The 14,788-nt window shown below is 37.6% G+C and overlaps 1 protein-coding gene across 6 annotated transcripts in view; it reads right to left on the bottom strand.

The window, feature by feature from the left end:
• LOC127432330 (peptidyl-glycine alpha-amidating monooxygenase B-like) overlaps positions 1-13,311 on the bottom strand; it is a 349,064-nt gene extending 335,753 nt beyond the window's left edge. For 4 of the 6 annotated variants that reach the window (XM_051683244.1, XM_051683248.1, XM_051683251.1 and 1 more), the window contains exon 1: positions 13,184-13,311. The gene's annotated coding sequence lies outside the window, so the exon portion shown is untranslated. Of the gene's footprint in view, positions 1-3,811; positions 3,834-12,101; positions 12,212-13,183 lie in introns of all 6 variants that reach the window. The other 2 variants (XM_051683245.1, XM_051683246.1) reach the window with 2 other exon arrangements.
• Between the last annotated feature and the right edge of the window lie 1,477 nt (positions 13,312-14,788).

The following is a 14,788-nucleotide window of genomic DNA, read 5'->3' as shown; positions in this document are numbered from 1 at the left end:
AAAAATAAATCTATTCTAGAATAAATCTTATGAACTGATGAAAAAATTGTATAGTCCCTACCGGACGGGTTCAAAAGTCTCCAAATATCCGAAAAACCAAGATTTTTACACATCCTGTGAAGCGCCAATGTTGCTCTAGGGGGCTTACACACTTTTGCTTCACTATGATTAAGGACTGAATCCATCAAAAGATTAAAGTCTCCTCCCAATATTATATCATGAGGGGTGCCAGCGGCTTGCAACATCCCTTCAAGATCTATAAAAAAGCCCTGATCATCAGCGTTAGGTGTGTAAATATTAGCCAAAATCAACCTTTGCCCTTGAATTTCAGCTAAAACAATAATTACTCTTCCTAATTTATCTTTAATCTGTTTGAGACATTTGAATTGTAGATGTTTATTTACCAATATAATGACTCCCTTGCTCTTACTTGTGCCAGCACTAAAGAAAACATGTCCACCCCATATCTTCCCAAATTTTTCAGCTTCCTGCGGGGAGAGATGTATTTCTTGAAGAAACACTATATAATATTTCTTACATTTAAGAAAAGTAATAACCTTCCTTCTTTTTATGGGGTGCCCTAACCCATTTACATTCCATGTGGAGAGAGATAGTACACTTATATTAACAACTGACATACTGATATAATAGAAAAAATGTATTGTGTGCCAAAAACAAAATTATGAAGACCACATTCCTCATTAGTGAAACAATCAAACCCCGAACATCCCCCCGAACAAAACAAACAGAAAAAAGAAAAACATGCGCATTAACCCCGCGCACGACAGCGCCAACCGGCGACAATCCCTCTAAACTCAAAAGGTCCATGAACGCCCACGAGTCCCCACGACAACTTTGCCATCGGATTGCTCAATTTTGCCTCACAAATTGTGAGGCAAAATTACATAACAGAAAATACTTTGTGAAATAAACCCAGTCAATAGGAAGAATGAACACAAAGAATGTGTATATTCATTCACAGAACTGTCTCAAAGATGTGATCTTCCACAAAACAAATTCCAGCTGATATAAAACCGTTCAGATTCCTCGGACAGACAAACGAATGTTCAGTGAGCCAGCTGTTATGAGTTCAACGGATGACGTAATCATTCCAATTTTGTTTGTTAAAAAAAAAAAAAAAAAAAAAAACTCCTCAAAACAAACTACAGCCAGCAGGAGTAGTAAGCACGAAGAACGAACAGATGAATCAACAGCTGTTCCAAAGGAATGTTATTCAATAGAACAAGCTCCAGCCGCTAGGCAGAACCAATACAAAAATCCGGTTCCCCGGATGATCGAGTCAATTCACTCAGAGGCTGCATAAAAGTATATACCATGACTTACACAATCTGTCAGCTTTATAAAAGACATCCTTTGTGCGTGCATGTAGATATTGTGCAGTCATCCATAGTATCCACTCTCAATCTGTCCGGGAGCTTAAATGCAAAATTTTCTTTAAGGAAAGTGTTATTCACAAAACAAGCTCCAGCCACTCGGCGGAGCCAACGCAAAAACCCTAAAATGTCGCCCAGCTTCCTCAAGAGTAAGTACAGCGAGTCAGGCCCACTCACATGAGAAACATCCAATGGTTTACTCAGACATTGATTCTATAAAATATATTGCCTGATTTGGACATGTGAATACTTTGCGACCGACCTTCGTTTCTATTCTCAGTTTGGCAGGAAACATTAGAGCAAACAAGATATTTTTCTGATGCAAGAGTTTCTTACATTCCTTGAACTGATCGCGTTTCTCTCGTTGAACTCGCAAAGTCCGGAAACAAGAAAATATTATGGTTCTTCCAAGAAAGATTCCCTTTGCTCCTCGCCTGGCGCAACACAAGATCTTTATCGGATGATCTCAGAAATCTGGCCAGAATCAATCTGGGCCTGTCTCCCTCAGCAGATCTGTGAGCTCGCTTGATTTCCAGCTTGTGGCCTGTTATGTCGAGCAGACTCGGGAAAAACTCGTCTAGGAATTTCACCATATCTCTGCCCTCCTCATGCTCAGGAATTCCAACAATTCGAACGTTATTCCTGCGGTTTCTATTCTCAAGATCTTCAAGCTTTTCAAGGAGATGTTCCAAATCAACTTTGGTCGCGGGTGGATTAGCGATTAATTCTCTCTCCGAAGATTCCAGAAAATCGATTCGTTTTTCAACATCAGTCACTCTTGTAGCTAACTCAGAGAATTTTGTTTCCATCGCCGTAATCGATCGATGTATTATAGCGAGATCCTCCAAGTCAGCAAGAGTCTTCGTCAACATCACCGACATGTTGGACAACTGACGCTGGATTCCTTCTCCTGCCGCGCCATCCAAATCGAGTCCCCGGTCTGTAGGCCTGTTGGGGCTTTCATCCTGAACACGTAAGAGTCTTTTAATGTCTCCAGAGCCCGAGGATTTTGACTTTGCCATGTTTTGCAACAAAGGGCAAATGTGCAACTGGGTGTATCAAATTTCACCAGATTATAACATGAGAATAATCGAAAATTCAGCAAAATGCGCAGAGCTCATCGCTCACACGTCCGCTCCTTGCATGGCGTCACGTGACCCCTAAACTACTGATTTATAATTAATGATCAGCACTTTAAAAACTATCTGTCCCAGTTTGCACACACTCTGCTTACGCACATGCACTACCTGAAAAGGAGAGAAACAAAAACAGGGACTGCTTTCATCACGAGAAATACATTTCTCATGGTCTGAACATGGCAAGTCTCGCACATAAGTCAAGAAATTAAGGTCAAAATTGCAGCTGCAGTGCAGTACATATTTCATGTTCCAGTCCAATGGGTAGGAAAATCGTCTCTTTGACAATGAGAACCAGCCACTGTCCTTTATACACACTACAGCGTCAGATAGTCCATCTAACAATTACTAATGCATGTAACTCTGCAGTATAAATATGCTGCAATATATATGACATGGGGGTCTCAATCACAGCATGGGATGATTTGCTTTGCTTTCTTCTAAACAACATAATATTTAAGACAATTTATATGAGGCCCACAGCGGAGAATTACTGTGTTACAGAAAGTGTGTTAAGTTAACAATATGTAAGAAGGCTGAAATCTAATATAAAATATCCACTGTATGAGTATATCAAACCAATGTCTGTATATCAATCCTGAAAGTGTACTGGGGCAGAAACTGTATCTATTGTGCGGTCTCCAGGTGAGCATGTCATTGTCAGCATGAATATTCTCATACGCACGACTTTGCACTTATGTCACTGTCATAGTGTAAAACTTGCATCTCAAATCACAATTTTTAATCCAAAGTAACATCTCACTTTCCAGCAGTTTAAAAGAAACCCATCTCAAACATCCATTATCTTTGCATGCACTGACGCTCTCACAGATGGTGGGAGACACACATACGAGAGACCATTCAGGGAATCATAACAGCAATAGGTATTGATCAGCCACACTCTCCAAAACATACAAAATTGATAATATGAATAATATCATATCTGAAATAGCTGTAAATAAATAATATCTGCAAATATCATTCAGCTTCTGATCATCTCTCAAAACACAATTGCACTGAATCTGCTCAAACAAGCAAACAATATAGAAACATTACCATTTCCAATGCTCTGTTTATTTAACTTGGTTTTATATGAAAATTTTAACAAACACACAGCTGCTCTGTTCACAAAGCACACTCTAAAGACAGCTTTAGTGCAAATATCTAAATCCACTGCACTGAACTGCCACTGGTAAAATAGAACAACAGAGTCCAAAAGAAGGAGAAAATATAGAAATCCCCAAAAGCAGAGATTCCTGGGACTGATAAATGATTGCCTACCTGATGCTCATCACACTGAGATCTGAAGAAAGGCAGAAAGCAAGAGATAATGCCAAGAAAACAGAAGGACTGCTGCTTTACTGCAGCCTGTGACTCACTGAGAGAGAGAAACCATGAGAGAGACAGAGAGGCAGAGGGGGAGTGAGGGGCAGCCTAGCATTACACACAGGACCTGAGGAGAGGGTAACTATGGTAACCGCTGCACACACCCACAGGCAGTCATCAGCAGTTACCATAGTAACCTTTCCCATTTCTCTCCCCCAGCACATTGATGCATCAGTATGGTTAAGCAGCTGAAATGTGCTTGTGGAGATTTAAATTATATATATATATATATATATATATATATATATAAATAAATACACTGGCGGCCAAAAGTTTGGAATAATGTACAGATTTTGCTCTTATGGAAAGGAATTGGTACTTTTATTCACCAAAGTGGCATTCAACTGATCACAATGTATATTCAGGACATTAATAACGTGCAAAATTACTATTACAATTTGAAAAAAAAACTACTTCATAGAGTTCTCATCAAAAAATCCTCCACGTGCAGCAATGACAGCTTTGCAGATCCTTGGGATTCTAGCTGTCAGTTTATCCAGATACTCAGGTGATATTTCACCCCACACTTCCTGTAGCACTTGCCATTGATGTGGCTGTCTTGTTGGGCACTTCTCACGCACCTTACAGTCTAGCTGATCCCACAAAAACTCATTGGGGTTAAGATCCATAACACTCTTTTCCAAGTATCTGTTGTCCAATGTCTGTGTTTCTTTGGCCACTCTAACCTTTTCTTTTTGATTTTCTGTTTCAAAAGTGGCCTTTTCTTTGCAATTCTTCCCATAAGGCCTGCACCCCTGAGTCTTCTCTTTGCTGGTGTACATGAAACTGGTGTTGAGCAGGTAGAATTCAATGAAGCTGTCAGCTGAGGACATGTGAGGCATCTATTTCTCAAACTAGAGACTCTGATGTACTTATCCTCTTGTTTAGTTGTACATCTGGGCCTTCCACATCTCTTTCTGTCCTAATAGTGATGGTGCTGTTTTTTACATCAGTAATGTCCTGACTAGGGTTGGGCGATATTCTCCATAGTCAGATCGTCCTATCGGCAGTCTGTGAGATGCCAATACCCGATATGATTCGTCGTTCAAACCGACAAACACCTGTATTACTGCTGGTTGGACGCTAGGTGGTACTATGGGGTAATTTTCGTTAAGCAGGGTTAGGGTTAAGCCTACACAGTAAAGCAAGACACCTTGATTTCAAACTTTAAACTTTTTTCATTTTAACTAAAAATTCAAATAAAACTGGAAAAAATAAAGTGCAATTAAAATGTGTTGTTCAACTTTTGAAAGATGGCTTTACAACAGTTGTGAAGATAAACATCTCTCTGGCAAAGAACCTACACTTCATCTGTGCATTCTCTACCGGACGGGTATTTAGTTGTCCGGAAAAATACGTCATGTGTGTGAATAAATTTGTTTTGTTCCCTCCTTCACGATATATTATATATATATATACACAGTTATGCTAAAAAGTTTGCATACCCTGGCAGAAATTGTGAAATTTTGGCATTGATTTTGAAAATATGACTGATCATGCAAAAAAACTGTCTTTTATATAAGGATAGTGATCATATGAAGCCATTTATTATCACATAGTTGTTTGGCTCCTTTTTAAATCATAATGGTAACAGAAATCACCCAAATGGCCCTGATCAAAAGTTTACATACCCTTGAATGTTTGGCCTTGTTACAGACACACAAGGTGACACACACAGGTTTAAATGGCAATTAAAGGTTAATTTCCCACACCCATGGCTTTTCAAATTGCTATTAGTGTCTGTGTATAAATAGTCAATGAGTTTGTTAACTCTCACATGAATGCACTGAGCAGGCTAGATACTGAGCCATGGGGAGCAGAAAAGAACTGTCAAAAGACCTGTGTAACAAGGTAATGGAACTATATAAAGATGGAAAAGGATATAAAAATATATCCAAAGCCTTGAAAATGCCAGTCAGTACTGTTCAATCACTTATTAAGAAGTGGAAAATTCAGGGATCTCTTGATACCAAGCCAAGGTCAGGTAGACCAAGAAAGATTTCAGCCACAACTGCCAGAAGAATTGTTCAGAATACAAAGAAAAACCCACAAGTAACCTCAGGAGAAATACAGGCTGCTCTGGAAAAAGATGGTGTGGTTATTTCAAGGAGCACAATACAACAATACTTGAACAAAAATGAGCTGCATGGTCGAGTTGCCAGAAAGAAGCCTTTACTGCACCAATGCCACAAAAAAGCCCGGTTACAATATGCCCGACAACACCTTGACATGCCACACTGTAATTTGGAATGACGAGACCAAAATAGAGCTTTATGGTCACAACCATAAGCTCTATGTTTGGAGAGGGGTCAACAAGGCCTGTAGTGAAAAGAATACCATCCCCACTGTGAAGCATGGTGGTGGCTCACTGATGTTTTGGGGGTGTGTGAGCTCTAAAGGTTGTGAAAATTGATGGCAAAATGAATGCAGCATGCTATAAGAAAATATTGGCAGACAATTTGCATTCTTCTACACAAAAGCTGCGCATGGGACGCTCTTGGACTTTCCAGCACGACAATGACCCTAAGCACAAGGCCAAGTTGACACTCCAGTGGTTACAGCAGAAAAAGGTGAAGGTTCTGGAGTGGCCATCACAGTGTCCTGACCTTAATATCATCAAACCACTCTGGGGAGATATCAAACGTTCGATTCATGCAAGACGACCAAAGACTCTGTATGACCTGGAGGCATTTTGCCAAGACGAATGGGCAGCTATACCACCTGCAAGAATTTGGGGCCTCATAGACAACTATTACAAAAGACTGCACGCTGTCATTGATGCTAAAGGGGGCAATACACAGTATTAAGAACTAAGGGTATGCAGACTTTTAAACAGGGGTCATTTCATTTTTTTCTTTGTTGCCATGTTTTGTTTTATGATTGTGCCATTCTGTTATAACCTACAGTTGAATACGAATCCCATAAGAAATAAAAGAAATGTGTTTTGCCTGCTCACTCATGTTTTCTTTAAAAATGGTACATATATTACCAATTCTCCAAGGGTATGCAAACTTTTGAGCACAACTGTGTGTGTGTGTATATATATTTATATATATATAGCAATATACAATTATATCGGCAACCCCCGGGCTGAGAGATCGGTGAATATTCTTGCTTTAGTGACTGTGGCAGCGGGGGCGTGGTCAAGCATCCCTCCGGAGAGAGAGAAAGCGGTAAGGGCGCTTACACCTGAGCTAAATTATGTCTAACACCTGTCTCTAATTTCAGTGAGCACAGGGAGAGCGGCATAAATAGAGACACACCGCAAATAGAAGAGGGAGAGCCTGGGCACCACAGACGGGAATGAAACAAAGAGTGTTATTATTACAAATGATGAGAGTTTATTTTGTGTAGCGGTGTGCAATTGGAGATTAACTTAGTGGATAACGCAAAGACTGTGAGACTGTAATTGTGCTACAGACGCAGAAAATAAATCCTTACCTAAACAAGGAAAGCTGCTTCTCGCCTCCTCCTTTACAGTGATTTTGCATTGAAAATTAAATTCATCTATTTTAAAAATGAAAAACTTAAAATCAAATACATTCCTAAATTCAAATTGCACTCCAATCTTCCCCATGATTGTGTAGCCTAGTGAACCAAACTGAGAGACCATTTTGAAGGCTCAGGAAACCTTTGCAGGTGTTTTGAGTTGATTAGCTGATTGGCATGTCACCATATTCTAATTTTTTGAGATAGTGAATTGGTGGGTTTTGTTAAATGTGAGCCAAAATCATCACAATTAAAAGAACCAAAGACTTAAACTACTTCAGTCTGTGTGCATTGAATTTATTTAATACACGAGTTTCACGATTTGAGTTGAATTACTGAAATAAATGAACTTTTCCACGACATTCTAATTTATTGAGAAGCACCTGTATATTTATTTATTATTTTATTCTCTGTAAATGTGTGTACTTATGTAAGACCACTGGGATGTTCGTTTGGGGTGGGGTTCTTGATCGGGGAGGGGAAGTAGTGGGTGTTAATGTCGATTCACTGTATATATATGTTTTGTTTTTCTTTGTTTTGAAAATTAATAAAATGTTAATCACAAATGAGCTATATTGGTCACCATATCGGTAATCGGTGAATGTTCCCTCTCTAAAATCGGTATCGGTCTCAAAAATCCCATATTGGTCAGGCTCTACTTTAAATGTCTGTAAACTTCTTTAGTTAAGATTCACATCATACCAATTTTATTTATAAATAAATAAAATAATATAAAGATTTAACAATTTATACTGGTAAGTATTTATGGGACGTTTTAATCAAATACAGTTGGATACAATTATAGAAATATATATTATGTTTGTGCATTATCCATAGGGAATTTGCAAGTGTGATATATTATCAGCCTTTATGATTTTTTTTAATTTTGCATTGCCGATATGTCACTAATCTAAAAGAGGAGAAAGACGTACTATAACCCACCATTTTTGTTTTCTCCAATGTGAATGGTGAAGTTTGTAATTTTTCGGGCCACAATTCTTTTTATTTCCACAATGAATATTTGCTTGTGGTAGCTCATTATTACTGTAGGCTACCTCCCGCACTTGCATCATTCTCAACATCTGTACTTTTCTGTATTTGTGATCAGGCTGTCTTATTATATGCCTATTTGACAAAATCCATCTTTCTTGTAAATGTTAGCCTATGCTCGTGATGGAGTGGTATTAGAGCAACAGAAATGGTGATGTCCTGACTTTCAGAAAGGAAAAAAAATGCTCCTCCGTGGTGGGCAAATTTCGCAGTTTCGCTTCTATTCCGCAACACTCCCGTAACGCGAGTCACGTTCACTGATCAGGACGATTGGGACCACAGTCGGCTACGATGTGTATCGTGCAGTCTGACATAATGTCGCACAGTGTGCCATGGCGATATCAATGCGTTCATATCGTACAGTCTGACAAGCAACAATCATAAAGGACTATTATAAATCGTACAGTGTGCACCCGCCTTTACACTGAGGGGCCGTTCACATTGAGCACGTTTATGTGTCCGTCCGCGCTATTTTATAAATGATTTCAATGTAAACGCGTGCTAGATAGACATCTTTGATGACTTGTTCATGTTTTAGACGCCATGTCAAGTTAAAAAGAACTTAAACTGTTAAATGTCTCGAGCTGAAACACATACGTTTTGCTCTTTTGTGGCGCTGCGTGTAATTTTAGTGCAAAAACAAACGCATTCAATCATGTAACATGATTTCAAACATTGCTCTGAAATTTCAAAAAAATATTTTGAATATTAGCTAATATATAGGACTATGCGATTACGCATACATCGTCAACACAAGTCGTGCCAGCTTCTAGCAGAATTAAAACTAATAAACGTATTCAGAGCTGAATAGCCTACTACACAACTGAATAACCAGAGTATTTGCATACAGGTGTGAGGGACGTCAGAATTTCACAAATAACACAAAGAACAAAGTATTCCTCTCACTTTATTTTGCTCGAAATTCCCCTCTGTGTGCGAATAATGCGAAGATCTATTGGGATTTTACTAAAGTTTGTCACTGAAAAGGTTTGCTCACAGACTTGGCACTAAACAGCACATGCAGCCTCACAAATGGACACAGAGTGGCTGCATCACACTTTTCTTTGAGCATAATATTGCACTATTGAACGCTAAGTATTTTATTTATTTTTTTCGAAGAGGAGAAAGCAAGGTTGCCAGATTGCATAAATTTAGTATGACAAAAGGCGAAATATTTCCTATTTGTGCAAGTATACATTTCTGCTTGTGGTGTTACATCTATTATCTGGCAACCCTGAGCATATTAAAAGCTTGTGGATGCACAATAGGTCCCAAAGCCAGATAAATGAAAGATCTAATACAATTTTTTTCATGATAATTGGACCCGCGGGCAGTAGTTTGCCCTGGTCTGCAATTGAGGGTGCTGTAAGTAAAGCTTTCTTTAGCACCCTCAAGCACCCCTGTAGAACCAAGCCTGAAATGAGAGTGAGTCACTGAGTGTTCGGGAATCATTCAACAATGGAGCTTGGCTGACCTCTACTGGACATTTCTTGTAATTGCCACTCAGAGCTGAGCAGAGACAAATGACAGTATTTCTAGTATTTTTACATTTCATTTGATATTTTTATTATATTGTATTTATATAAAAATTAACAAATATGTTTATTAACAATAAACTTTAAAATTCAAACATGCAAAATACCTCAAAACATTTGAATACACACAAAAAGGAATGATGAGATTTAATACATTGCCATGGCAACAGTATTTAAGATATCAAGAATCTCTTCAGAATTTTAAATTTGCACTGTCTTGACATTATTCTAAAATGTTTTGAAGCAATTCAGTTTAACATAAAAGGGATATTTCAAAGTCTGTTAAAAGTGACACACTTCCTTCCGCCAGTTGGTGGCGCCACGACCGTGACCCACAATAGTCACATCAATATGATCAGCCTGCAAGGACAAACATTTGGCTCAGTTTTGATGTTTTTAATTTTCTGCACGCAGAAGATGAGACATTTCCTTAGTCATTTTATTGCTTTGCCATGGCAACACCGTTCAATATATCAAAAATCCCTTCGAGGCCTGGAAATGACAAAAACTGAGCAAAAATTTAAGAGAAAAATCAAAATGGCTGACTTCCAGTTGAGTTTAGGGCATGGTTCCAAGAGACTTTTGTAGGTATTGGCATGTTACACATGTGTTCCGATTTTCGTACGTGTAGGTGAAACGTAGTGTAAAGCGCACATCGTTGAAAGTTTGTAGATGCCGCTATCGAGCCATTTTGCCACACCTAATTCTGAAACCCATATCAGATGTAAATTTTCGCCACTTCTGATGCGTGTGCAAAGTTTCGTATGTTTAGGCCCTCAAAAATGCGATTCATTTGGGGAAAAAAAATACACGCCTAGAAGAACAAGAGGGTCCTCGCACCATCAGTGCTCGGGCCCTAATAAACGGAGCAGATACAATAGGGTCCTCGCACCTTGGTGCTTGTGCCCTAATAAACGCCTAGAAGAACAATAGGGTCCTCGCACCATTGGTGCTCGGGCCCTAATAATCCCTAGAAGAACAATAGGGCTCCGCACTTTCAGTGCTTGGGCCCTAATAATAATAATAATAATAAAATACATTAATGGGAAAACGAGCCAAATATCGTCTTGACATCGTCAAAGGCATCAGCTATTGGCAATCACTCTGACTATCGTTGATTCCCGAGATCATCGTCTATTGGCACAACCCTTGTGCTGACTATACTTTGTGATCAGTTGAATGCCACTTTAGTGAATTAAAGTACCAATTTCCTTCCCAAACAGCAAAAACCATACATTATTCCAAACTGTGTGTGTGTGTCTGTATGTGTATATTATATATATATATATATATATATATATATATATATATATATATATATATATATATATACACACATACATATACATATATACACACACACACACACACACACACACACACACACACACACAGGTGGCCAAAAGTTTGGAATAATGTTTCAGTTCGTTTCAGCTATTTGGTTCATTAAATGAAGCTTAACATTGTCTTTGTGTTTGTTTTTGAGTTGCCACAGTATGCAATAGACTGGCATGTCTTAAGGTTAATATTAGGTCAAAAATGGCAAGAAAGACAAAAACAGCTTTCTCTAGAAACTCGTCAGTCAATCATTGTTTTGAGGAATGAAGGCCACACAATGCTTGAAATTGCCACAAAAAAAAAAAAAAAACCCTGAAGATTTCATACAAAGGTGTACACTACAGTCTTCAAAAACAAAGGACAACTGGCTCTAACAAGGACAGAAAGAGATGTGGAAGGCCCAGATATACAACTAAGCAAGAGGGATAAGTACATCAGAGTCTCTAGTTTGAGAAATAGATGCCTAACATGTCCTCAGCTGATAGCTTCATTAAATTCTACCCGCTCAACACCAGTTTCATGTACAACAGCAAAGAGAAGACTCATGGGTGCAGGCCTTATGGGAAGAATTGCAAAGAAAAAGCCACTTTTGAAACAGAAAAACAAAAAGAAAACACAGACATTGGACAACAGATAATTGGAAAAGTGTGTTATGGATCTTAATCCCACTGAGCTTTTGTGGAATCAGCTAGACTGTAAGGTGCATGAGAAGTGCCCGACAAGAAAGTCACACCTATGGCAAGTGCTACAGGAAGCATGGGGTGAAATGTCACCTGAGTATCTGGACAAACTGACAGCTAGAATGTCAAGGATTTGCAAAGCTGTCATTGCTGCACGTGGAGGATTTCTTTGATGAGAATTCTTTGAAGTAGTTTAAGAAGTTCTGAAAAAAATTTCAAATTGTAATAGTAATTTTTCATGTTATTAATGTCCTGACTAGACACTGTGATCAATTGAATGCCACTTTGGTGAATAAAAGTACCAATTTCTTTCTATGAGAGCAAAATCTGTACATTATTACAAACTTTTGGCCACCAGTGTGTGTGTGTATGTGTATGTGTATGTGTATATATATATATATATATATATATATATATATATATATATAAAATTTTAAAACGTAATAATGAATTATGAATACTGTGAACAAAAGAAGATTAAAGATAAGAAAGAAAAGACACTAATAAACTTTACTTGTGATTAACTATATACGGTTGGAATAAAAATAATTATAAAAAGCTGCCATTTCAAGAATGATAATTCACACTTTATGATCTACAAACAAAACTGTAATTTGCATTCTGATATTCATAATACCAATTGCCTAACCATTACGTAATTATAAACGGATTTAAATATAGATACAGACTAGGCCCTAAATGCCGTTTCAACGTCAAAGTCATCGTGTAAAAATACAGCTGATTTTTGCTTTATCCACTATAAATTAACCAATTTTCTTACATTTTTTAAACGTATTTGAAGCATCAACCTTAAACAACAGCAACAGCTGTCAGTTAGCTTAGCCGCATCTACAGCGTTAAATACCATTAAATTCGCTTTAGAATTTTTAGAAACTTTGCTTTATAATTAAACTAGTCTTCATATTTTTTACATATAAAATAAGCATTCGTAACTGTTTACATGAATACGCTTTTAATATTTCATATCCAGTATGTGTACAAAGCCTGCTGCGCTAACTCATGACGTCAAGCGTAAAGTTGAGTGAACTTTACTGACACAGTTAAAAAAACTCAAAATATCTGGAGTTAAAACACTCTTACACTCCACTGACAGTGTTCAATTAGACTGCACAGCGATACTCCTATACTACGTTCAGTAAATGACGGTTATTTACCTTAAATTGCGGTGCTTGTTTTGTTCACGTTGAGTGTTCAGTCAGGCCAGTGTAATCGATACATGAGCTCATTGAGTTAAACTGCAATGTGACTGCAGGCACGTTCCAGCCTATTCTAGAAACTGTAATGAGATTGACTATAAGACAGTTTTAACTATAAAGAATTGGCATAAACACAACTCAATAACATGATACACTGATAAACATCGGCTCAGATAGATAAATAGATGTTAATCTGGGAAAGTGTCCTACATGAGTAAAAAAAAAAAAAAAAACTGTTCTGTTCAGTACAGATTTATAACACCCAATTAAATATTCACAAGCAAGACATCAGTTTTACTCACATGAGCATTCATGACATTCAGACAGTCTCACGAGGATAAAGGTAATAATCAGTTTTCATAAAAGACGTCTAAGCAATCATTTGTTAATTAAACTCACTTACCTATAAGTCCCGAAGCACAGACAGTAAACATCCACCTAAATATTGCATTATTGAGCTAATTATGTTATTTTTTTTTTAATAAATGTGAATAATTTACGTAAGCTAATATATCTGCTGATGAAAAATATTTTTTCTGAGCATGCTATGTACTAAAATAACAAAAAATTAATACATGTGATGCTTGCAACAGAAATGAGTGAAAGTATCATAACATGATACCGCACCACTAGTAATCCTACGAAGTGCATTTCCTGCGAAATCAAGAAAAGTGCTCTATCTAGTGGCAGAGTCTTTACAGTCACAAGCTGAAGAAAAAAAAAACCGTAGAAAGACCATATTTAGCTGGAGACTAAATACACTTGTAAAATACACTTTTTACCAAGGAATAAAATATCTATTGATTATTTAAAATTACTGTAGCATAATTACTTTTTTAAAAGTGTTTGTAACGTTTAACAATTAATATGTTGTTTTTGATGGCAGTAAAGGCTTACTGTTGCCAATACCCAGCTTTTCTCAAAAGTTGCCATTTCTCAACCATATTAGTGGGCTATCCTTTTTCACAGACTCTGAAGACACGTTTCCGCCTTATTTAGCAGCATAACGTTTTTATATTTTTTACATTTTATATTATTATTTTGCAGTGGTTCTCAACCTTTTTAACTCCAAGGCCCCCCATTGTTGGAGGAAATATTCAAAGGCCCCCCATGTAGACTATCAGATATTTATATTATAAGATATATCTATAATGAGATATTTCCTTAAAATTTGTGATTCGGAGAGTCTCATGACACCATGCGAGGAGCGGACGTTTGATCGCAAGCTCTGTGAACTTTGATAGTTTTAATTCTATTTGTGTCATAAAACTGTGAGATTCAATACACCCTGATTCTTAGCTGTTCAAAGAAGACAATATGTCAAAAAATTCAAAATCCTCATGCTCTGGAGATATTAAAAGACACTTACGTGACGTGAAGCCATGCAAGGAGCAGACGTGTGAGCGACGAGCTCTGCGCACTTTGCTTACTTTTCGATTATTTTCATGTTATAATCTGGTGAATTTGAATACATCCAGTTATACATTTGCCCTTTGTTGCAAAAAATGGCAAAGAAGTCAAAATCCTCGGGCTCTGGAGACATTAAAAGACACTTACATGTTC

The sequence above is a fragment of the Myxocyprinus asiaticus genome, chromosome 42 (genome assembly GCF_019703515.2).
Source record: "Myxocyprinus asiaticus isolate MX2 ecotype Aquarium Trade chromosome 42, UBuf_Myxa_2, whole genome shotgun sequence".
NCBI classification, from domain to species: domain Eukaryota; kingdom Metazoa; phylum Chordata; class Actinopteri; order Cypriniformes; family Catostomidae; genus Myxocyprinus; species Myxocyprinus asiaticus.
The sequence above is the reverse complement of the archived record's forward strand: the minus strand, read 5'-3'. Positions and strand labels throughout refer to the sequence as shown.